Here is a 25,748-nt window from a genome sequence, read left to right on the forward strand (position 1 = left end):
TCAATTATGCATACGTAATCGATGCACACTCCGTTCCTTTTGCTCGAATCCCTGGAGTGAGGGATAGGGTAATTCCAAACACGAACCGGAAAAAGTTATTAATAGCAGATGCACACATGGGTGAAGGTCCAAGGCACATACAGATGAAGGAATCTCTGACTGAATTACAATCAGAGTACTGGTGGCCAGGAATGAGCCTGCACCACTATAAATATGTAAAGAACTGCCCGGATTGCGACAGAGATCGCAGTAATGAATTGGTCCAGTCTGTTGCCCAGTTACCGTTTGTGGACAGAGTAATACTGTCTATAAGCAATCCTGCGTCTTATTAATTTGTTTTTTAGACTAAAACACACTTAAAAAATGTGGCCCCAGCGCTCGGCTGGCGCCAGAACGGTTATAAAAGATCTGCGAGTCTTTATCGGCACATACGCAATTGCCATGTTCCATTCTGACCAGGGTCCTGCTTTTAGCTCACGAGCTTATAAGGAGGCCATGGCCAGCATGGGAGTTGGATTGCGGTATTCTTGTCCGTCACACCCTGAAGGGAACAGTGTGGTAGAAAGAAAAAACCGGGACATAAAGCAATCTATTCAGGGGACGGACACTGCTCTGCTGGCAGTCGTGGAGAATGCCAGGAGCATTTTGGATTCAGGGGGATCGGTGGCAGTGATCCTCCTGGACCTTAGTGGGGCATTTGACACCGTAGACCATCAGGTGTTACTCCAGCGGCTGTCGGGGGTGGGGGTCTCCGGGATGGCCCTGAAATGGCTCGCGTCTTTTCTTGAAGACCGGAAGTTTGAGGTCTGGGAAGGTCATGAGAAATCAACATCTGTCCCTCTCCAGTGTGGTGTGCCACAGGGCTCATCGTTGAGCCCCACACTGTTCAACGTTTATATGGCCCCACTGGAGAGTGTGGTACTACCTCTGGGTATTAAAATCATCAGCTACGCCGATGATACCCAGTTGGTGGTAGGGCTCCCCCAGTCGGTGAATAAACCCGACGTGCTGCACACATGCCTAGCTAAGATCTTCACTTGGATGTGTAACTCAGCACTTAAACTCAACGGCTCAAAAACTGAGCTGATGATGTTGGGGAACTCCCCTCCCTCCCTGTCCCCTAGCAGCTGGCCTAGTTGTCTTGGAGTGCCACCCACCCCAAAACAGGAGATTAAGAGCTTGGGGGTGTGGCTGGAGCAGGACCTCTCCTTTAAGTCACACGCTAAAAAGACCGCAGGCGTGTGTTTCGGCCTGCTCCGGTCAGCCCGGAAGATCCTACCCCTCCTTCCGATGTCCTCCAGGAGATTACTAATCCAGGGGCTCATCATTTCACGGCTGGATTACAGCAATGCGCTGTTTCTGGGGGCCCCAGAATCAACTTTAAACAAATTGCAGCAAGTGCAGAATGCGGCTGCAAGGCTGTTGACGGACATTCCCAGGCGACAATCAGCCCGTCCCGCGCTGAAGGTGCTCCACTGGCTCCCTGTCAGAGAGAGGGTGAAGTTTAAGTCACTCTGCATGGCCCATAAAATCTTACAGGGGAAAGGGCCACCTATCCTCCGGGAAATGGTCCAACCTTACAAAGCCCCCCGCGCCCTTCGCTCGGACCACCAATATCTTCTGCAAGTCGCGAGAGTTAGGAAGGCCAGGTCCGACGGGAGAAGATTTTCCGTCAATGTGGCAACGTTATGGAATTCCCTCCCACTGGCCCTGCGCTCTGAAACTGGCACTCTGCGATTTCGCAAACTTTTAAAGACCCATCTGTTCCCTGCTTAATGCTTTCCCTGTTATGGTGTGCACTCTGGATGAGCGCTGGGATGCCCAAGGGTAACCACGCGCTATATAAAACTCAGTAATAATAATAATATAACTGCGAAGGTATTAGGTTTGGGTGATGGGTGGGTCAAACATTTAATAAGTGTCCAGTTAAGTCTAAACAACTTGCCAAGAAATTCTCTAAAAGGTTTCAGCCCATACAAACTATTGTTCGGAACTAGAATGCACGTTCAGGACCTCGATAGTCAAGTACCAGTGGTAGAAAATAAAAATAAAGACTTTGACATCAAAGATCGTTTGGCTGTTTTACAGGACTTGAATGAAACAAAAAAATCCTTAAGCAACATAAAGTTAAAGCAACAGCCAACTACCACTGAAGAGGCACCATCAGCCCCAGCAAGGCCTGTCTGGATTCCAAAGATTGGGGATCTAGTCAGAGAGAAAATAGCGGTGAAGAAGGAATTTGGGCCTTCTTACAGAAAAGCAGTACCTGTTTTAGCAATCAACGGAACAAGATCAGTAGTACTACCACCCCTTGCTGGTAAAAAGGAGAACAGAGTTGTATCAATCGACCTGGTAAAACCACAATCATGTGGCCTATAATCAACAGTAGGCCAAGTGGACTCCCAAGAAACAACAGAATACCCAAATTTGCAACAATTCAAGAGGTTCAAACTGAAAGACTAATCAAATTCGATAAACCTGCAGTGCACAGAGAAGGACTATGCAATAATGCCATGGAACTCGTGCCCCTTGAAACACAGATGGAAACAGTTCGTCAAGAAACACCAGTCTACAATGATGTGGCATCAGAATGTGCTACCAAAAGACAAATTGAGAAAACAATTCCAACAATTGACAGGACTGCCTCTGGCTACTTCATTAATTTCTACAACTTTTCTGAAGATCAAAGTAACCCTGAAGTAACGCCAGAAACAAAGACTTTTAAAGAAAAAGCAACAGAACTCTTTCATCAACTAAAGGAAATTTATCTTGTTTCTCCATGGTTAGAGTTCTGGTTTGGACTAGGCATATTTTTCCTACTGCTTTGGCTCATCATGTTACTTTGTTTGGGAAAATTCATTGAGGGAAAATATAGTTCAATGGACACAGCAAGTCAGAACATCAACTTAGTCCTGAAACCACACAGATCATCTCACGTGGAGAAAAGAGAACTATCATCAGTGAATGTCACAGCCATTCCAATACCCGGCGGGGTAGTATGGGACAAAACTGACTATAAAGTATATGGCCCGGTTGAAATCTTGAAATATCCTCACCAGTTCAAGGTTTCTTTAAGTGACTTTGTAAAACCAAGTACATTTTCTGATGATTGGGATTTTGAAAGTATTAATAATATGATGTCAGATTTAGTAATGTCAGCTAGATTCACAGAACATGATTATTTACAAGGTTCATCTAATTATGAGCAGATGTTTTGTTACTCACACTACGGTGACTACTATTTGCATAAATCTGCACAACCTAGAAATGTTTTAAAGTATAACCAATGGGAACATTGTGCTACTCCACCAAAAAGTAGTTCTAAAACATTCTATGAGAAATTCAGATACTTCTCAGGGTTTAACACCAGTGATGCAGAAACGTTTTATTATAAACTGTTAGATAAAACAGGGATGAAAAACATGTTGACAAATACTAAATTGATATATTCAGAAGCATTTTATGAAAAAATGATGACATTTGGTTTTGATTTTCGGAAAAATAACATTGAAACAAAAACCATCTGGGGTACAAAAGAGTTGCAGGTACAAGGCCTAGAAGGATTATTTCAAGCCTGCATGATCCCAGAACAAATTATGTTTTTAAATGACACAATTCACCAAACATCCTGTCTTGGCCTAGCTAAGATCAAAGACCTTAACAAACCGTCTATTCCAAAGCCAATACCTGATAATACAACCACAGATATTGAAATAGACGTAACACAAATTTTACATTTAAACAGAACACATCCTGATTGGAAAAAGTGGTTAATCTGGCCTACTGACACGAATAACTGTCAAGATAGATTCCTGAACAAAACACAGGGATATAAATGACCAGACCAGACCCTAGATACTCCCAGAGACAACATCCAGGGATAGTAACAACATACAGTGTAGGGAAACTCTGCCTTCAATGGCTAGGATCATCCACACTGGCAGAAATTAAGCAACACTTATATTTACTTAAAGATGGTGCTGACTTGTGCGATTTCATTATGGGACCACGCAACCAGCGTCAAAAACGTTTCATAGCGACCAGTATATATGCGGCATACAATGAGGCATGGAAAATTATGCAAATTGAAACAGCAGAGAAAATACGAGAAATTGATCGTATTAATTTGGAAAAATCACTTTCTGTAGTGGACAATGGGTTAATGACTCTGTCCTCCAGAATATATTCACTGGACAGCATTGTATCATCTGCCATTGATATAATAGACAAAGACTTGCTAATGTTACAGCATGGCCAGTCGCAATTGCGTTCTATTGTACAGTTAGGCTGGACGCTGCAAAATCTTCGTTCAGGCTATGTGCCTTGGCGTTTAATCAACACAACGTCATTGTTTTCCATCTTTAACCTTACTGATAAACAAATCAGCTTGGCACAGAAAGGAGCAGACTATACAATCCTGAGCATCGAAAAACTTGAGAGATTACCATTGACAATGTCAGAGAGTCCTGTCATTGAATGGATAATACACGGGATTATCACAATTCCGATAACAACTTTCCGATTTAAAAATTGCCTTGAATACATACCGACTGGCCAGTATGAACGTTTGGGTAAAGGTTACCTTAAAACAGTATGGAAACTACCATATACACACACTTGCATCAGTGACAGCAACAAAAATGTATTTCTTAGTGGTGAAAATTGCAAACATTCACTAAGCGGTATACTTTTGTGCCAGGGTATTAATTTACATGGAGCTTGTGAGGGAAATTCGAACAACCTTTCATGCCACCAATATGTCACACCTGCAACGCAGATAGAGCCTTTTTTCAAGCCCCTCTCGAATGGGAGTTACATTCTAATAACGGATCACAGCTGTTGTGGCCTTTTGCCAGGAAAAGCCTATCTCGTACACGTGACATCCATGGTCAAATGCTGTATGCAAGCATTGTTTCCAAACGGCCCTGGAGACTCAGAGACTCCCATATGGCCTCGTTTGAATGTCTCTTCTATACGAATTGATACTTTAAGCAGAATGAAGTCTGTGCTTTTGCAGACAACAGTGCCCATCACGTCATCAAAAGAGACGTATGATCTCTTAGTTGCAAGGACAACATCAGAGATTCATGACCTTTTATCAACAAATTGCCCCGTGCATTTCACAGAAATGCTTAGCCAAATTCTTAACATGTCTAGTGCTGTAGGTATCCCAGGCATATTTAAGACCATTTTTACGGGACTGTTAACACCATTCAAAGCAGTCTTGGGTTTAATTCCATATTTTGTCCATTCCGTTTTTGGCGGCATCCCCCTAATTTTGGGACTTGTAGCAGCAATTTTATTTTTGACCCTCCTGCTCCGATATGGCAAGCCAAAACGCAGACATGATTCCAGCAGGGATGGAAGAAACGATCCTAGCACTACGCTACTGGGACCGAATAACTAGAGTCCTTGGATTGGCCAGGCTGAGAGATCTGAACATGACCTGGTTTCTTTCATTCAAACCTATATGGCAGTCCTGCATCTTACCTGTGCTTCGATGTATGCTATGCGGAGAGGAATGCGTGTTAGACACCTGTCTTGCACTTCCATCAGCAGTACCAATGGATATCGATACTTTGCTAAGTCCTGTAACGGCTCACGCATTGTGTTGTCCCCAGCGGCTACCAATCCTGATGACGGCATTCGTTGAGACTCCTGTGCTACGACTAGGTGGTGACAGTGGAGCGAGAAACAAAAGCAACATCACCCAGGTACGACCTTCTGTGAGCATTGCTGATCCAGACACTGATGATAGCAATCACTCTCACACTTGCCAAGTAACTGCACTATCGAACTTGGTCGAACTGTCACCTGATTTTGTAGACCAATTTTTTGAGAGCTTGTCTGATATGATGTTCTCCCCTGAACAGAAACAATAAGTTTTGGAAAGCATTCCGACACACAGCGTTCCCATGAACTCTGAATTCGGCCTTCAGTTTTGATCAACAAAAACTGCTAAAAATGCGTTGGAACTCTATTCCCTCGTTCATCAAGGTTTTTTTTTTTTAATTGAACTATTTTTGAAAAATTTTTACCTTTTTTCTGGCACGAATTCTTTGCTTAAAGTAGACCTATTCATAAAGAACAGAACTTCTATTTTTAGGTAAATCTAGAGACAAAATATCTTTACACCAACCTCTAGCAAATTTTACAGTAATGCATTTATATGTGATGAAATTATCTCGCCCTTCTTTTCTGTACAAAGAGATATTTCATGTGTAATTTTTTCGCAAAATCGTTCACTGATTACATATGCTATAATTTTTGAATGATTCCTATGCTTAAAGACGTACGGTACCTATATTTCCATGTATTGCAAATACACCATTTCAAATGCAAATATGTATTTTGGGGTGGGCAATGTTACACATACATCTTATTGCTTTAGTTTTAGTTATTTGATGGACATAGATACGTGGAGTGGGTGACGCGTTCTAATCTAGGACCCCGATCAATATTGTGACCTTATGCCCCTATTCGGCTATAATCCATTCATACCCCTATAATGGCATAAACGTTCAAATGTGATATTTCAGAAACTCGTCTCTGGCCTCACACGATCAGAGCCACATTTCAGAATCACTTCCTCTGCAGCTCATTAGAGCAAATGACACAGCAGAAGCCACTATCTAAGATTCCTAGATTACACTCCGAGTTCTTCAACAAGATAAAACTCAGCAACCTGGGAAAGCCCCGCTTGCTATGTTTTGATTTGTAATAGAACTCTAATGAGCACTGAAAGGACGATCACTTCCTAGTGACATCTTTATTGACGTCTTATGTCCAAAAACCTACGTCAAACAAGGCACCTTTCAGGTATAAATATCACCAACGTTGCCTTAAGCAAACGCTGATGCGCTGATGCTATCGCTGCAGTCGCTACTGATAACTAGCGAGCGATGGTGTGCTGAAGAGAGGAGCCGAACAGCTGTCCCCTGCTGAGCCCAGCAGATGCAACCAGCCCACGGACGCTGCCCCTCCTCCTCCTCCTTGACGCGCTGAGAAAGACGCTGTCTTTTCTCCTGCTGAGAAAATCCAGCTCCAGCGTTTCCAGCCTAACCTTGCGGGTGACTGGGATATCGAGTCCTGAGAGGAGATACAAGACCTCCAACATTCTATTCCAGAGGTATGGTGTTGACTAAACCCTTAGAGAGAATTCTTGAAGCAAACCTTGGCAAAACCAACTTAACTTAAGCTACTTACTCCCTTCCACGTGTTAGGCTTAGGTCAGGCACACTGGGGTAGGCTTAGTTAGAAACACCAGTTGAGTACATTAGCCTAATGTATATATGACTGTATATATTTTATGCATTTTAACCATTGTATGGCTAAGAAACCATATCCATGCTTTTACAGTATTATTTCGCAATAATCATCCTACTGGACGCACTTTATATAATAACAAGTATTGCAATTGTGGCAATTCATTTCTCTTGTATGAGAAGAAAGACTGTTCAATAAATAATACCTTTTATTGAAAACGCCCGTCTCTCTGTTCTCTGCATCTTAGTGAAAGTCTAAGGAGCAAAGTGGTCATGTTTGCAGTTGTTGGAAAACTGAATCCCTTCTTGGCTGTGCCAAGGAAGCTGATCACTTCCTATTCAGTCAAGAAAGTTTCCAGTGACCTCTGAGCTAGTTGGTAACAACCCCAATTAAGCTTAGCATAGTCAGTGGAGACCTGGAAGATCCGCACTTCTACGTCGATACTACTGTTTATGTTATTCCAATGCGCAGGGCCTATTGGGAAAATAGGAACTACACTACAGTAGCACTATCATGCAGAAGTCACTATCCACCACTGCAGCAACTAGTACATCTTTCAGTAATTGCTTTAACCAATTGAAGGTTTCGTTACATTAATGAATGCATTCCCCATCAGTTTTGTTTAGTTTGCCAGGTCAGGGCTTCCCCTCTTGAGCTGTGTGTTCTTTGGCCAGACTGGGCAGGAGGGGCAAGGCCTGCAACAGCAGGCAGCAGCTGAAAGATGTGTCTGAGTCAAGGTCAGTCTGGCCTATAGAGCAAACAGGAAGTGCCCGAAGGCCTGGTCTAACAGGTCAGTGTGTGGAATTTTTTTTTTTTACTGTTTCTGGGCTGGTTTTTACTGCTGATTTCATTGATATTAAAACGAATATTGCCTGTAATGAGCTCACATTCATTTTCTTCCATTCCTAGCAAAACACTTGTACAGTTTGTATTTACAAGTTGATACTTGCTACAATTTGCAAATATGGGTCACTTTTTTTCTTAACTAACTTATTCATTAATGGGGCACTCTTGTTTTGGTGTCTGGGCTGATTTTCTGTCCCAGTCTGACTCTGGTCTGAGCAAACGGAGAGTCATAGCAAGCAAGCACACCTGAAGTTGCAGTAGGCTGGGAGAGTCTCGCCGGTCCCCCATGGAGGACCGCAATAGGGATCCTTCAGGTACTATTGACCTGATCATTAAGTGATAAGTCAGCGACCCACTTCACACTTTTGCACAAATAGCGACAGCTCACTTCTATAGGTCCTGAAGAAAGCCCCTAGACCCGGGCGGAATGGGGATGAAACATGTCGACCTCACATATGGACTAAACTATGGAAAAAGACGTAGACAGTTATGATTTCTATTTTTCATAACTGTCTTGATTTACAATGCGCACATTTGTCATCTCGTAGCCACTAGTGGTAGGTTATTACTAGTTGTAATAGGATTGTGCCTCCATTCTGCCATTTATGCTGTCACATTTTTGCCATGACTCTCGCTAACATAAACAGATCATCTGTAATGTTATCCCGCACAATGGATAAAGGCTACATCAACATAAGCACCTAAAGACGTTATGTCTACTTTTATAGAATTTCAAAGTTACGCTGAATGTTCAGCTACCAGCTGTCCAAGAACCGCTCATCAAAGGGGGCTTCTATATACCAGTTTGAAGGTAGGCTCTGAACTACGTCTTTTTCATTAGGCTGCCTCTTCTAAGACCCTTAATACCATATTAATATGAGTTATTTATCCCTTTAGATGTTAACTCATCTGTTGGATCCTTTGCCCCACATCTCTTGCTGTTCATCGAAATTAGAAACAAACCTTCTTGGAAATTTCAGGTGACAAACGTGTTGTTTTACCAGTTCTTTGTAGTGGTTATGCGATTGCATCCACATCCAGTAGGATGATAAGTCTTCTCTTTTCTGTGTTTTGTTTTTACTGCTGTACAAATGTAAATATTTTATTGCATTGGAACAACGTTTAAGAAAAAATAATGTATAATTTTTCTCTTGCCATTCATTATGATGTGAGAATCTTTATCTATATCTTGTGACGCCCAAGAAAAATAATTAAGTCAAGTTTATGATTAACTGTCTAATGAATGTTTCTTCTAAGCATTACTAGGAAGGGGCAATATGCCTGGAATAAATTAGACACCAGGTTTCTGCCTGATACATGGAGTTTTTTAAAAAATTTGATAAAACATTGATTATGTATAAGTTTAGTGATTTTTAATATGTATTGTTAGTAACTTGGATTTATTGTTTTAATATAGGGAGTTCTCAGCAATGAAATATTTTGTCCTGATGATGGTCTTCATGACGACTGCATATTAGACCGAAACGTCGACACTTCCATCATCTCCAGAAACGTTGCGTTGTCACCAACACACGACCACTGTCTATTGATTAATTTGGTTGTCTGTCATAATTACCAGGAGTTGATGATTTAGTTGTGAACTGATGAGTAGATGTCATATATACCTCTGTTCATGGCTGTTGCTTGAATTCATTTCTTTGTATTCGTCTCCCCAGATTTACATTTGATGCTTCATCACTAAATACAAATTTTTTCTGAATATAACTCACTTTCTCCGTGTGTTCTCTTTTCCTTCCTTTGATTTATTCCAGCTAATTACAAAGTGTGATATCCTGTGGATACAATGGAGTGTGTTACGTGTGTACGACTCACAACTAAGATTTATTGTTTCCTAAAAAAAGTCCCTTGAAGCATGGTTCGTGGCAGCCAGAGAGTCCAGTACGCCCATTCTACGGTCTATCGGCGTGAACACCGTGGCCAGGAGGGGAAGAGGAGCCGCAAACAGGCGCTCCAGTCGCACATGAGGGATATTCGCCTCGCCGTGTATCCATGTATGCAGATGCGAAGCTTGCGCAACTCTGGAATATATTTCTAAGTCAGGAGCACTCAAGCCACCCAACTCGTACGGTAGTGTTAAAGTAGTCCACTTCACTCTGGGTTGCTTGGCCCCCCAGGCCAATTTAATCATGAGTTGCGTGCCTGCCTTAAAGAAGCTTTTTGACAAAACCATTGGTAACGTGCTGAACAGAAATAGAAACCTGGGTAGCACCACCATTTTCATGATGGCAATGCGGCCCATCAGAGATAGCGGTAAGCCGCACCATCTATCTACATCATCTTCAAGTCTGCTGTACGCTACCCCTTAGTTCTCTCTCATTAGTATGTCTGAATCAGTGTGCAGCTGCACCCCCAGGTATCGTACCGATTCTTGAGACCATTGCAGCGGGTATTCAGAGTCAAAGCGTCTGGTAGCTGGGGTTAGAGGGAAGGCCACTGACTTCGTCCAGTTTACCTTCAGGCCGGAGAGAGCGCCAAAGCACACCACATCTCGCAATACTGATGTCAAATTGTTCTCTGGGTCACGGACATAAAGCAGGGTGTCATCCGCATATGTTGACACTACGATCTTGTGTGCCGGGAAGCTGACACCTTCGTGCCAGTGATACTCACGCAACGCGCAAGCCAGAGGTTCCGTCACCAGCGCGTACAGCAGCGGCGACAGCGGGCAGCCCTGTCTAGTCCCTCTACCGATGGGGAAAGGATCCGTGACCAGGTCCCCTATGCATAACCTCGCCGACGGATCCTGGTAAAAGGCTACGATCATTTGAAGAAAAGGTTCGCCCAGGCCCATTCGACGTAGTACTCTGATCGAGAAAGGCCACTCCACCGAGTCAAATGCCTTTTCCATGTCCAGAAACACGGCTATAGACTTCGCGTCTTGCTTCACATGCTGCATCACACCAAGAACCGTCCTAATGTTATATGTGAGGTTCCGACTAGGAATGAATCCAGCTTGTTCTGGCGCAACCAGCTTAGGTGCTAGCAGGGCAAGGCGCGTCGCCAGTACCTTGGCGTACAATTTGGCATCCATGTTCATGAGTGAGAGAGAGAGGTCTATACGAGCCGCATTCGTCGAGGGGCTTATTGGGTTTAAGTATAGTCACTAGCAATGCTTCCCTCATCGACTGCGGCATACTGCCTTCTACACAAATATTGTCAAATAATGCAGAGAGATGTGGGATCAGCTTGTCCTGGAATGCTTTATAGAAGCTCACCATGAGTCCATCAGCACCCGGAGCACTGCCGGAGTGCATGCCCGCCAGTGCCTCCACGATCTCATCCCTACAGATAGATGACATGAGGAATTCCCGCTGCGCATTCGTGAGCATGGGCAATGCAATATACGCCAGATAATCTGAAATGCCGTCTTCCATGTTACCGCATTTTGACGAATACAGGTCCAAGTAAAAATCCCTAAACCGCCCAGCTATCTCAGCCTCCTCCGTGAGCACACCACCGTCAGCTGTCTTTAGCTCCGTAACCAGTGTCTTCCCTCTATTTCCTTTCAATAGTCTGGCCAGAAGAGAGCTAGGGCGCACCCCCTCACCATACGTCCTGGCCGTCGCGTATTTCCCCATGTGTTGGACTTCCCTATCCGCTTCCTCTTTATATTCAGTGATCAGCAATTTGATCTCCTCCAGGATCTCCGCGTTAGGGCTCTCCCACTGCCTTTTCTCAAGAGTGGACAACTGTAACTCTAGCATCGCCAGCCGACCTCGAATTGATTTGAGGAGACACTAAAGTGTTTAGACATGGCCATGCCCCTTATATATACACTTTGAACGCTTCCCACAATATTTGGTAGCTATCGACCGATCCGACGTTCGTATCAAAGACGTCTATGTCTTCCGCTAGCTCCCACCGAAACTGTTCATCCAACAGCGAATAGGGTGGAAACCGCCACATGAACGGAGGTATGCTTTTGGCCGGCGCTTGTATCTCAAGCAGTACTGGGGAATGGTCCAAGAGGGTGCGTGGCAGCACTGTGCAAGACCTGACTCCACTCAGTATGGCTGGTGTCGCCATCCAATAGTCGATTCTGGTGTGTATATGATTTTATGCGGAGTAGTGTGTGTATCCACCCCTCTCAGCATGCCTATAGCGCCATACATCCTCAAGGTCAAGCGTAAGGAGCTCCATGTGCAGCGCCGGGACGCCCCTTGGCTGGGGCAGCCGCGCGCTATACAAATCACTATAACATAACATAACTTTTGCACAGCGGCTGATAGCCTGCGCGGGGGACCCGCCGATCTATCCAGTACCGGATCCAATACTGAGTTGAAGTCACCCCCCAGAGCATCTGTGGAGAAGTGTGACAGCGAACTGTTGATGCTAATGTGCTGTAAAAGTCCGGGGAGTCAAAATTAGGGCCGTAAACATTGACTACAACAAATTCCAACCTTTTCCCTTTGCACCTGGAAATAACATACCGCCCCTCCGGATCTGCGTTGAGGAGGGTCTGAGTTAGCGTGGTCTTTGGGTTAACCCAGGTCAGGCCTCCCCGGGCATGCGTCGTGAAACCGGCTTATATGGAGCTACCCGCCAACCCCCTACAGAGGAGCATCTTACTAGCTATCAGCAACTTTGTCTCCTGGAGGAGTGCTAAATCCACCCTGTGTCGCTGTAGGTAGCTCAGCACCTTCCTTAGTTTGCAGTGGTCGTTAAGCCCCCTAACGTTCCATGTGAGAGCACGGATCATGGGTGCCGGATCTTGCGAACTCAAGTTACTATTGACAGCCATCCCTCCCAGATGCATAGGGCGTCCGAGGCTTCCCAGCCTGTGGTGCAGATAAAGACCCTGTGTGCGGTAGAAAACCCAAATCCCTCCCGTCCCAAACTGTACGGGAAAAAAATCCAAAGAACATCCCCTCCCCCCTCCCACAGCAGACCTCCCTAAACTTGGCCTGGCCGATCCCCTGCCCTCCCCCCACCCCCTCCTCACCAACACCCAACTGAAGCAAGATAAACCCCGTGGTGCATTGCGCACTGGGGCCAAGGCCACCCAGCAGTCTTAGCAATTGTTCCTTACACATTGCGCATCTAGGGCCTCGTCCCCGCTACCGCTGCGCCATACAACTAGCACCTGATGAGCGATTAAGCATTCAAATGACCTTGTGTGCCAACCCGCCCTCCCCCCAACCCCGCCACAGCCCAGCGCCTGGGCCCCCGAACATCAAAGTATACATCCCTCAACTTCACGCCACGGCCCCCCCGGGCCACGCAAGTCCCAGTCGCCCCCGCCCCCCCCCCCACCACCCACACATCTGCTTGTTAGTGTGGGTGGTGGAGAAGTGTGGCTCACTGGTTAGAGGAGGCAGACCTGGAAGCAGAGGTCAGCCCGGGACCAGGGTTCAATTCCTGGCTCGGCGGGGTCTTGAGTCCTAATAATGTCCATGGACTCGACAATTCTCGCTCCGGTGCCTTCTCGATTAACGGGTTCACACTCTGCGACTCTGAGCAATAGCTTGCTTAATCTCCACAACGGCCCCTCGCGGCGGGATGCCTGGATTTCACCTTGCGGATACCCTGCCGGGGTTATCTCACAGGGGAATACCAGGACGGGTTCCCTAAGCAAGCTCTTAGAAACCGCTCGGTGATTTGCGCTATATAAATTCCTGTACATTTACATTTACATTAGTGTCCCTCATGTCCTTTGCTCGAGGCCAGAGCATGAATTAAGGCAGGGGAGATGCCACCCCCCGTCTGAGGCAGAATAAAGACAGTGGAACTATTGAGACCGCACACAGAATTTCAGTTAAAGAACTCGAAGAAATTGCAATACTTGAGAAAGAAATTCAAGACAATCAACTCATAACTGATTCTAAAGGACTCCTGGAGAAGGTGGAAAAAGAAATCGGCGAATTTAAGGATTTCACGGTTGCCCAAAAAAACAATAAGTTTGAGCTGGACAAGAAAAATTTCTCTTTGGAATCCGTATTCCCCTACTTGAGAAAAGACTTTTATTCCAACCCTGAATCACGGAGGTTTCTCCAGGATAACCAAGGTCATTCACGACGTAAATTCGTTTCATTCTCAGATACATCTTCTTCTGGAAGTGATTCTAACAACACTAATAGATCCTATCAAAATAGGCAAGGCAACCCACAAGATCAGGGACAACGTCAACAACAAAACCAGGCACCTTTTTTAGGACAAGGCCCCCAGAAACCGAGAGGTCGGTCACGTCCCGTCCAGCCATGGGAAATGAGGACACGATCCCGGTTCTACAAGAGTTAGATCTCCCATCCATCTTTAACTTATCTGACAGGACTCTAAATGAAGCTGAAACATCGATCTTGACGAAGGGCCTTGGATTTGTCCCGTCGAGACCCACAGACTTCATTAAGATGAAGTTAGAAACTTTGGAATTCTGTCGCAAACTAAGACTAAAGACATTCTTCTCTGATATATGCGAGGAACATCAAACAGAAGTAACGGGACTAAGGAAGAAATCCACCTTTTGCCCAGCCGGCTCAAAGATTCCTAAAGAGAATCTCACGTTCGAACATACAGTTCTATCAGGAATATCAGCACTAGAAAAGAAGAGGAACTTCGTCAAATTTAATCTTGCTAAAGCTGAGAAAGAGGCTTTAACCACCTTGAAAAATGACAAAAATATAGTAGTCAAGCAAGCAGACAAGGGGGGAGCAGTGGTTATTTGGGACATCAATAAATATAAAACGGAAGCACTTCGACAACTGGATGATAACTCATGCTACAGACGCATCACAAAAAATCCTACACTCGAAATTCAGAGTGAACTATTTTCAGCAATCCAGAAAGGATTTGATCTAGGGTTCATTGGACCCAAGGAACTGACTTTTTTACAGAATAAGAATCCACGAACTCCAGTTTTTTATTTATTACCTAAGATCCATAAGGATGAAATAAACCCACCAGGACGCCCCATAGTTTCTGGGTGTGAGTCCTTATTAGAACCAGTGGCTAAGTACATTGAATTTTTCCTGAAACCCTTTATTGAAGAGATTCCAGCACATCTTCAAGACACCACGGCTTTCCTCCAAAGAATCAGTACAGTACCTTTTGAACAAAGTTCCCAGCTTCTAGTAACGCTAGACGTCGTGTCATTGTACACGCAGATTCCTCAAGATCAGGCCCTTGAGACACTAGCATGGTTCTTGGACACACGTGTTAGACCTTGCCAAGTACCTTCTGATTTCATTTTACAGCTGGCATCCTTCGCATTAAGAAAGAACTTTTTTACTTTTGACTCCGACTACTTCCTTCAGGTTAAGGGAGTAGCCATGGGGTGTCCATTTGCCCCGGAACTAGCGATCATGTTCATGGGCCTCTATGAGAAGAAATTCATTTACAATGATAATCCCTACAGTCATCAGATCTCGCATTACATGCGTTACATAGATGACGTCTTTTTCATCTGGACTGGGACTCTAGAAACCCTCAATGGTTTTGTTGAATGGCTCAATGGGCGCTCAAGCGACATAAAATTTAATTGCACATCGTCCAGCCAATCAATTACATTTTTGGACGTTAAAGTTGTCCCTCATAATGGAAGCCTGGAAACAACTTTATTTAGAAAATCAACCGATAGGAACAAGGCATTGTTGTTCACCAGCAACCACCCACGAAGTTTGAGACAGAATTTACCATTCGGACAATTCCTGAGGATCCGAAGGAATTGCTCTGGAAAAGAGGATTATTTCGACCATGCCAATTCACTCATGGAGAGGCTTCTCCAAAGAGGATATCCGAGAAAACTTCTAAAGCAATCCCTTAAGCGAGCATGGTGGACGCCCCGCGAAACACTAATGCATAAGAAAGCTAAGGTTGAGCAAAATCGAGTGGTGTGTGTATCAACCTTTTGCCCTGCTGCAAATCAACTCAAGAGGCTGATAAATCTTAATTGGCATCTAGTGAAAGACTTGCATGAGGACTTGAGGAATCCACCATTATTTGCATTTAAGAAGGAGAAGAGCGTGGCAAACCATATTGTGAGGGCAGCATTACCCAGTAAACAACCACCAACTCTGAGAAGCCTATTCGGCTTCCCCCAGACTAAAGGACATCACAAATGTGGCACCTGCATTTGTTGTCATGACACCATGGAAGAAACAGTATTTTCCTTTAACAACATTCACTGGAAGCAAGAAGCTTTCACCAACTGCAAAACAAGGAATGTTGTTTACGCGATCCTATGCCCCTGCCCAAAACTATACATTGGGAAAACATCCCAAGAGGTCAGACAACGCATCACGCAGCATAAATCCAGACTGCGCAGAGAAGTTGAGAATGCGCCATTGGTACACCACTGGGTGACGAAGAAACATGATAAAAATAATTTCAAATGGACCGTCCTGTCCAAAATCGAAAAAGATCCAAGAGGAGGGGATTTGGAATTAAGATTGAATCAAAGAGAGGCCCTATTGATCATGAAATATGACACAGCAGTCAATGGATTGAACGAAATTTCGGAAATTTATAAAACTTTTCCTTGATACTGCCCACAGTACTTCATCTCCCAGAACTCTCCTTGGTACATATTATATGAAACTACAACTCCCTACACCCCGTGGGATGCGACCATTCTCTTGAGCCAAACTGCAGGGAGGCCTCAGTAACCCGCTAGTGACCGCTGGGTGAGGAGCGAGGACGTTTGAAATACTGTTTTGAGTGTTTGAATTTGTTTTCACGGTAAGCAGACACCGGGACGATCTAGCGCGGTTTTGCAGCGGCTGCTCATGCGCTTTCCCCCGCATTTCGGATTTTAACGAATACCTTCACTTTCCAATCTCCAGAGACGCCGGATCCACACACTTCGCGGACCGAGCGTTACCAAATTGACAAGCATTGGTTGAGCGCACACGCGCTGCATGCAAGGTGAGCACACGCACCCATCCTCTGAATTCACTAGCTTGATTTTACCAGTCTAGACATAGTCAGTCAGTTGAGACTCTGTATGATTGAGTGTACTTGTTCTCTTTCGCAGCACTTCTTCGCTCCCATTTGCTGGGAATACATCTGTCTTCCTATACCACTTGAGGAGCTTTGACCCACGTATTGAGGTAGGCTGAGTCTAGCGGTGCATTGGTTGAGACGGTGATCTCTCAGGTTCGGTTTAGTGATTGTTGCTCTCCTCTTCCCCTTTTAGTAAAACTGTGGTCCTGAAGAGAACCCTTGAAAGGATAGGGTTCGAAACGCGTCGACCTGACCCGGTCCCGTGTCATCACTTTTGTCATGGTTGTGTCATTCAATTGATGGATTATTACTTTTTCTAAAGAACTGTGAAAAAAGTTTGACTATCGTTTGAAATTTACAAATGTTATTTTCCTTGCATTATCACAAACTGTGTTATGACCATGGGACCAGTATGAATGTTTTTTGTATGATTGGATGGCCAAGAATGTGTTGAATGTGAGTTTGAGTGACTTATGTACATACCAAAGTTTGTTTTTTCCTGTTTGTATGCAAATGTATAGTAGTTTTCTTCACAATTTTTGTATTCTCATGCCATAAAAAACAAGCAAAGACTAAAAAGCAAAATAGTCTGCAAAAGAATTAAAAGAAACGTTGCAATTTCTAAAGCTAGTGTTCATGCTTATTTTTCATGCACATTTCTATAAGTATTGTTCCGAAAAAAACTGCTCAGCATAGGCAGGTGTGTTGTTTTTCAAGTTACTATTGGCTCAGCCTTGCTGAGTTTTGAGTCAAGACCCTCTACTGTTATTCAAACCCCCTACAGAGGAGCATCTTACTAGCTATCAGCAACTTTGTCTCCTGAAGGAGTGCTAAATCCACCCTGTGTCGCTGTAGATAGCTCAGCACCTTCCTTAGTTTGCAGTGGTCGTTAAGCCCCCTAACGTTCCATGTGAGAGCACGGATCATGGGTGCCGGATCTTGCGAACTCAAGTTACTATTGACAGCCATCCCTCCCAGATGCATAGGGCGTCCGAGGCTTCCCAGCCTGTGGTGCAGATAAAGGCCCTGTGTGCGGTAGAAAACCCAAATCCCTCCCGTCCCAAACTGTACGGGAAAAAAATCCAAAGAACATCCCCTCCCCCCTCCCACAGCAGACCTCCCTAAACTTGGCCTGGCCGATCCCCTGCCCTCCCCCCACCCCCTCCTCACCAACACCCAACTGAAGCAAGATAAACCCCGTGGTGCATTGCGCACTGGGGCCAAGGCCACCCAGCAGTCTTAGCAATTGTTCCTTACACATTGCGCATCTAGGGCCTCGTCCCCGCTACCGCTGCGCCATACAACTAGCACCTGATGAGCGATTAAGCATTCAAATGACCTTGTGTGCCAACCCGCCCTCCCCCCCAACCCCGCCACAGCCCAGCGCCCGGGCCCCCGAACATCAAAGTATACATCCCTCAACTTCACGCCACGGCCCCCCCGGGCCACGCAAGTCCCAGTCGCCCCCGCCCCCCCCACCACCCACACATCTGCTTGTTAGTGTGGGTGGTGGAGAAGTGTGGCTCACTGGTTAGAGGAGGCAGACCTGGAAGCAGAGGTCAGCCCGGGACCAGGGTTCAATTCCTGGCTCGGCGGGGTCTTGAGTCCTAATAATGTCCATGGACTCGACAATTCTCGCTCCGGTGCCTTCTCGATTCACGGGTTCACACTCTGCGACTCTGAGCAATAGCTTGCTTAATCTCCACAACGGCCCCTCGCGGCGGGATGCCTGGATTTCACCTTGCGGATACCCTGCCGGGGTTATCTCACAGGGGAATACCAGGACGGGTTCCCTAAGCAAGCTCTTAGAAACCGCTCGGTGATTTGCGCTATATAAATTCCTGTACATTTACATTTACATTAGTGTCCCTCATGTCCTTTGCTCGAGGCCAGAGCATGAATTAAGGCAGGGGAGATGCCACCCCCCGTCTGAGGCAGAATAAAGACAGTGGAAGGATAGTAGGGGGGGGGGGCAAGGGAGGAAACAAGGGAAAAAAGAGGGAAAACAACCTCTATGTGGAAGACACAGCGGCAAATGCAAGTCCTATCGCCTTTGTCAGCAGCACTGTCACTCCTGCTCATCCAGCCGGCTGCTGTCAACACCCTCTTCGTTCGAGCCTCTAGCGCCGTTAGACTGGTCTCTTGCCCAACTCTTCATCGCTCGCTTTAATGCTGCAGTGTCCGTGAATAAGTGCGAGTGCCCCTGCCGGTTTACCCTGAATTTCGCCGGATACAGCATCGCATAGTCCAGGCCAAGTTCTCTGAGTTGCTTCTTGTACGGTATGAAGTGCTTGCGTGCCTCCTGAACCCTTGCGGTAAAGTCCGGGTATAAGGAAATGGACGATCCTTCATATTGCAAAGAAGATTTCGACCTCGCCAGTCGGAGAGCGGTGTCTTTGTCACGGTAATTAAGTAACTTCACAATGATAGGACGGGGGGGAGCCCCCGGTTGTGGTCTCGGACCCAATGTGTGGTGCGCCCTTTCCACCACGAACATTGTCGAGAATGCCCCCTCTCCCAGTAGAGTTGTGAGGAGTCTTTCCACAAACGTTTCCATGGGGCCCATCGAGGTCGTTTCAGGCAGTCCCGTAAATTCTAAGGTTACAGCGTCGGGAGCGGGCCTCCAAATCCTCCGTCTTATCCTGGAGGATTTGCATGAGTTTGTCTAGTTTTTTGTGACTCGTATCGAGCTCCACCTGAGCTTCTTCTACTTCAGTGACTCTTCGCTCCGACAGGTCCAGCCTTTCTGCATGCTTGTCTATACGTTCTGCCATGCGGTCCATCATATAAGTAAGGGCGTCTATCCTAGAGCTCAATGAAGATATACTAGTCTGTATACCTTTCTCCATCGAAATTGGGAGAGACTTAATGTCCGATCCAGTCGCCGGCTCGTCTTCCGGAGGTGCCGCCGCATGTTCCACGGCCGGCGCTCCCTGCAACTTCGAGTGTCTTTGCGAAAAAGGTAGTTTACTTTGGGTCTTGTCTCCCTTCACCATTATTCCGGAGTGCTTCTGCGGCCGTACTGGGGTAGCTACGAGGAGTAACTTCCGCTTGTTAATTGGATCAAGTCGCCCGGAGTATCAGCACCTCCGTTACTCTCTGACGCGCCTTATTGCTGAACAGATCTCTATCCTAGATCCCACACATACGCCACCACGCCAGCATCCACCGCCGCCGAGTAGGTAACTCAGTCGTGTCCGCTCCACTTGGTGGGCTACCCCTTTTCGGCTTGTGCACACCAACCTCCGGGGTCTACTCCCTTGCTTCTCTTCACCAGTGGCTCGCACAGGTGGGGTCCTACTGCCTCACGGTCTCACAACGCCAGGCCTGCCTTTATCCAATTGCTGTTGGGGTGGGTACCCAGCTCAGGGACCGAGATCTCGTGGCAGTTGCCGGGTCCCAAGTCGTCTGCCCCCTCCCTGGTTACGGACAGAAGCACACCCACTGGGTTGAGCCACTATCCCGGGCCAGCCGTCTGGGGTATGTCAGGTTTCCTCCGCTGGATCCGGCAGTGCCAAGATGGCGCGTGTCAATTGGGATTAAGGGCCTGAATTTCACCTCTGCCCACACTCACGGTTTGGGGTCCGGGTCAGCTCCAAGTCACCACCCCTCAGCAGGACCCCTCCAGGGCTCCCGCAGGCTCCACCACCGAAGACCAGGGCGAAGGGACGCAGACTGGGCTCCAGATGCCTCCTCACTTGCGTCCGCTCAGATCCGCCTCCGCAGGCCACCAGGGGCCCGTTCTCTTCACCTGGGGCCGAGCCGCCGATTGTCTACTACCACAGTCCGCACGCCAGGCAGCGGCACCTTGGGCTTTCCTGCCCGACGGCGGGCGCCGCTGCGTGATCCTCCCCCGTGGCGCCGCGTCTACCGCGGAGGGGGCACTGCTGCCGAAGATCAGGGTCAAAGAGCGGCCACTCGGCCTCCGATGTTGCCGCTCTAGTGTCCTCTCTAGCCGGACGCTATGCGGGCTCCACAAGTCTTCTGAGTCCCTTTTCTTCTCCCAGGGTCAGTTAGTCGGGACACCACCGCCTCTGGCCGCACGTCACGTTACGCTGCCCGGGGAGGACAGCTAATGAAGCCCGCGGATTCTGGGCCTACTCGCATGTCCACGGGCGCCGCTCCTTTAGCGAGTCTTTGCGCACAGCTTCCCGGCGTTGAGGGTACCGCGGGCTCCCGGACAGAAAGCGGGTCCCGGGGAAGGGCAGAAGTACCAGAAATCTCGCGTACATGCAGGATATTGTAGGATTTATTACGAGGCGCAACGGAGTTGAGGGACCAAGCGGCCATCGCGATTGCCGGCAAGCTCCGCCCCCATCCTCTGGAAAATATTACCACAAATTTAAATCTTCCCAAATCTGAACCAGGATGAGAAGCAGCCATGCATGCCAGCATCACAAAACAGATACAGGACGAGGAGCAGCTGTGCGTGCCTTCATCACAAAACAGATACAGGACGAGAAGCAGCAATGCATGCCTTCATCACAAAACAGATACAGGATGAGAAGCAGCCATGCATGCCATCCTCACAAAACAGATACAGGACGAGGAGCCACTGTGCGTGCCTCCATCACAAAACAGATACAGGATGAGGAGCAGCTGTGCATGCCGTCATCACAAAACAGATACAGGATGAGAAGCAGCTGTGCATGTCTTCTTCACAAGACAGATACAGGATGAGAAGCAGCAATGCATGTCGTCATCACAAAACAGATACAGGATGAGGAGCAGCAATGCATGCCGTCATCACAAAACAGATACAGGATGAGAAGCAGCAATTCATGCCGTCACCACAAAACAGATGAGAAGCAGCAATGCATGCAGTCATCACAAAACAAATACAGGATGAGAAGCAGCAATGCATGCCGTCACCACAAAACAGATACAGGATGAGAAGCAGCTGTGCATGTCTTCTTCACAAGACAGATACAGGATGAGAAGCAGCAATGCATGCAGTCATCACAAAACAGATACAGGATGAGAAGCAGCAATGCATGCCGTCATCACAAAACAGAAACAGGATAAGAAGCAGCAATGCATGCCGTCATCACAAAACAGATACAGGATGAGAAGCAGCAATGCATGCTGTCATCACAAAACAGATACAGGATGAGGAGCAGCAATGTATGTCGTCATCACAAAACAGATACAGGATGAGAAGCAGCAATGCATGCCGTCACCACAAAACAGATACAGGATGAGAAGCAGCAATGCATGCCGTCATCACAAAACAGAAACAGGATAAGAAGCAGCAATGCATGCCGTCATCACAAAACAGATACAGGATGAGAAGCAGCAATGCATGCCGTCATCAAAAAACAGATACAGGATGAGAAGCAGCAATGCATGCCGTCATCACAAAACAGATACAGGATGAGGAGCAGCCATGCATGCAGTCATCGCAAAACAGATACAGGATGAGGAGCAGCCATGCATGCAGTCATCACAAAACAGATACAGGGTGAGGAGCAGCTGTGTATTCCTTCATCACAAAACAGATACAGGATAAGAAGCAGCAATGCATGCCTTCATCACAAAACAGATACAGGATAAGAAGCAGCAATGCATGCCTTGATCACAAAACAGATACAGGATAAGAAGCAGCCATGCATGCCGTCATCACAAAACAGATACAGGATAAAAAGCAGCAATGCATGCCTTCATCACAAAACAGATACAGGACGAGAAGCAGCCATGCATGCTGTCATCACAAAACAGATACAGGATGAGAAGCAGCAATGCATGCCGTAATCACAAACCAGATACAGGATGAGAAGCAGCAATGCATGCCGTCATCACAAAACAGATACAGGATGAGGAGCAGCTGTGTATTCCTTCATCACAAAACTGATACAGGATGAGGAGCAGCTGTGTATTCCTTCATCACAAAACTGATACAGGATAAGAAGCAGCAATGCATGCCTTGATCACAAAACAGATACAGGATAAGAAGCAGCCATGCATGCCGTCATCACAAAACAGATACAGGATAAAAAGCAGCCATGCATGCCTTTATCACAAAACAGATACAGGACGAGAAGCAGCCATGCATGCTGTCATCACAAAACAGATACAGGATAAAAAGCAGCCATGCATGCCGTCATCACAAAACAGATACAGGACGAGAAGCAGCCATGCATGCTGTCATCACAAAACAGATACAGGATGAGAAGCAGCAATGCATGCCGTCATCACAAAACAGATACAGGATGAGAAGCAGCCATGCATGCCGTCATCACAAAACAGATACAGGATGAGGAGCAGCCATGCATACAGTCATCGCAAAACAGATACAGGATGAGAAGCAGCAAAGCATGCCGTCATCACAAAACAGATACAGGATAAGAAGCAGACATGCATGCCTTCTTCACAAAACAGATACAGGATAAGAAGCAGACATGCATGTCTTCTTCACAAAACAGATACAGGATGAGAAGCAGCAATGCATGCCGTCATCACAAAACACATACAGGATGAGGAGCAGCTGTGTATTCCTTCTTTACAAAACAGATACAGGATAGGAAGCAGCTGTTCATTCCTTCATCACAAAACAGATACAGGATGAGAAGCAGTCATGCATGCCATCATCACATACTGGGTACAGGAAGCCTGTGTAACCTTCTTTTGCAAAAAGCATGACAGCAGAGGCAGCAGAAATGTCAGTCCCCTCACCAAAAGCATACAGCTCAAGTAACTGCAGACCCGGCCTAAGCCACACACAACATATTCTTGAGCAAAGTAGAACGTCACTGAAGTAATGGCTGTGCAATTTCGAGCGGCTTATGTCTTATTTGACAGTCAGTTTCTCTAAGGACCTGATTACATCTGTGGCTGTGCTGCACTGGCTTTGCATCAGCACAGCACCGTCAAAGCTGTGATTGGTCCACCGGCCAGATTACAAGTTTAACTCGTATCTGGCGGGCTTTTCTTTTGCAGTTCCCATGGCGGTGCCGGTTTGGTGCCCTGAAAATGAGCACTGCAAAAGAAACGCAAAAGCAGTTCCAGCACGGAATGGACTGTTCACTCCATTACATGCTGGAACTTAGGGTACATGTAAGCAGGGGGGCACATGTTGTGCCCCCCTGAATGCATCTCCATGGTGATGGGGGGATGGGGGCGTAGGAGCCCTTTGTTTCACCACCACCAGCCTTTTCATGGCAGGCTCACCACCATGAAAATGCTGGCAGTGGGGTAACTCGAAATACGCTTAGCGGACCGCAGCGGTCCTCCCTTGCATATTGGACACCCCTGTCCACTACGCCACCATCAGGGAATGCTGGTTTCCTGGCACAGCCGGCACAGCGGTGGCGGTCCGAATGGCCGCATCACAATACGGCGGTTGCAGGGCCGCCACCACTGTGCCACCAGGAGTCTGGCAGGCAAAGACCTCTAGACTTGTAATTAAGTACTTAGTTATTAGTGCAAGATGCTTTGCTAGCATTGGCAAATTTAAAAATTTGGAGTCCAAGGGCCATATGTATCAAATAGTCATTTTACGATTCTCAAATAGCGATTTTTTGGGAATCGCTATTTGAGAATCGCAAAATGCTATGTATGTAGGATTTGTAATACATTTTGCGAATCCTACATATTCCTTATTTGCGAATCGCAAATTGTGATTCGCAATTAAGGAATACCTCCCCATTAATACCTATGGGCCTAGAGACCCATAGGAATGAATAGGAAGATATTCTCAATTTGTGATTAGCAATTTGTGAATCGCAAATTGAGAATGCGATTTCAAGGGTGCAGGGGTGTCCAAAGGACACCCTGTTGCACCCCTGAAAAAAGCATGGGTGCACATGTGGCGCACATACATGCCCTAAGGGCATGTATGTGCTTCAAATAGCACTTGAAAAAATGCAAAAAAGTGAATTTTTCAAAGAAATCGCAAATTACCACCACCTTGAAGTTGGTGGTAATTTGCGATTCCTTAAGGCAAAATTACACTTTTCTGGTGCTTCTTACATTGCATTTAAGGAATCACAAAATTTGCGATTCCTTAATGCAATCGCAAAATAAGTTATCGCAAATGTTGAGATTCCTTATTTTGCACGCACATTTGCTACATACATACCTTTTAGCAAAAATGCGTTCGCAAACTCCAAAATTCTCAGAATTTCAGCGTTTGCCAACGCATTTGTGCTTGATACATATGGCCCAAAGAATGGTAATAACTCCATGAAATGTGCCAGACACTGATTTCTAATTATGACAATAAAAAATACAACATCAAGAAAAGCAACTTACTAACTTATACAATTGGATTTATAACTTTGAAAATGGAGGTTTTGAACCCGCAACTGAAATCAGAGAGCAAAAACGTACATGCTTCACGGCAACCTGCAGAAATAGATAACTTACATAAATAGTTTTTCCTTGGCAAGGCACTTTCTGCTGCGAGCCAAGAAAGTTGTGCCATTCACTCTGGCCTGGTACTGTCTAAGCGTGTAGTAATAAGCTAATAATAGACCTGCAGTTACAGGAGGCCCTTCAGAAAGGAGCCTGCGGGAAGCTGCACTCCTGAATAATGCTGGATCTGGGTATGTCCTTTCTGGCTACACTCCCAGGGTCTGAAGCAGGGTGCAGGGAGAGATGATGACCTTCAATCATCCCTAAGGTTACCAGGCTCTTCCCAGCTCATCTGAATGAATGAATGCATATTTATAGGGCACAAT

At 46.2% G+C, this 25,748-nt stretch overlaps 1 protein-coding gene and 1 long non-coding RNA gene across 2 annotated transcripts in view; one reads left to right on the plus strand and one right to left on the minus strand.

Moving 5' to 3' along the window:
* LOC147665748 (uncharacterized) overlaps window positions 1-25,748 on the minus strand; it is a 135,810-nt gene that overhangs the window by 53,453 nt on the left and 56,609 nt on the right. The gene's annotated exons all lie outside the window — the stretch shown is intronic.
* Window positions 8,841-9,774, plus strand: LOC147665749 (uncharacterized). Its single transcript, XR_015304979.1, has 3 exons — window positions 8,841-8,923; window positions 9,010-9,092; window positions 9,530-9,774. It is a non-coding gene; the product is annotated as an uncharacterized LOC147665749 (long non-coding RNA).

The sequence above is a fragment of the Lissotriton vulgaris genome, unplaced genomic scaffold (assembly GCF_964263255.1).
Source record: "Lissotriton vulgaris unplaced genomic scaffold, aLisVul1.2 SCAFFOLD_997, whole genome shotgun sequence".
Classification (NCBI taxonomy): Eukaryota; Metazoa; Chordata; class Amphibia; order Caudata; family Salamandridae; genus Lissotriton; species Lissotriton vulgaris.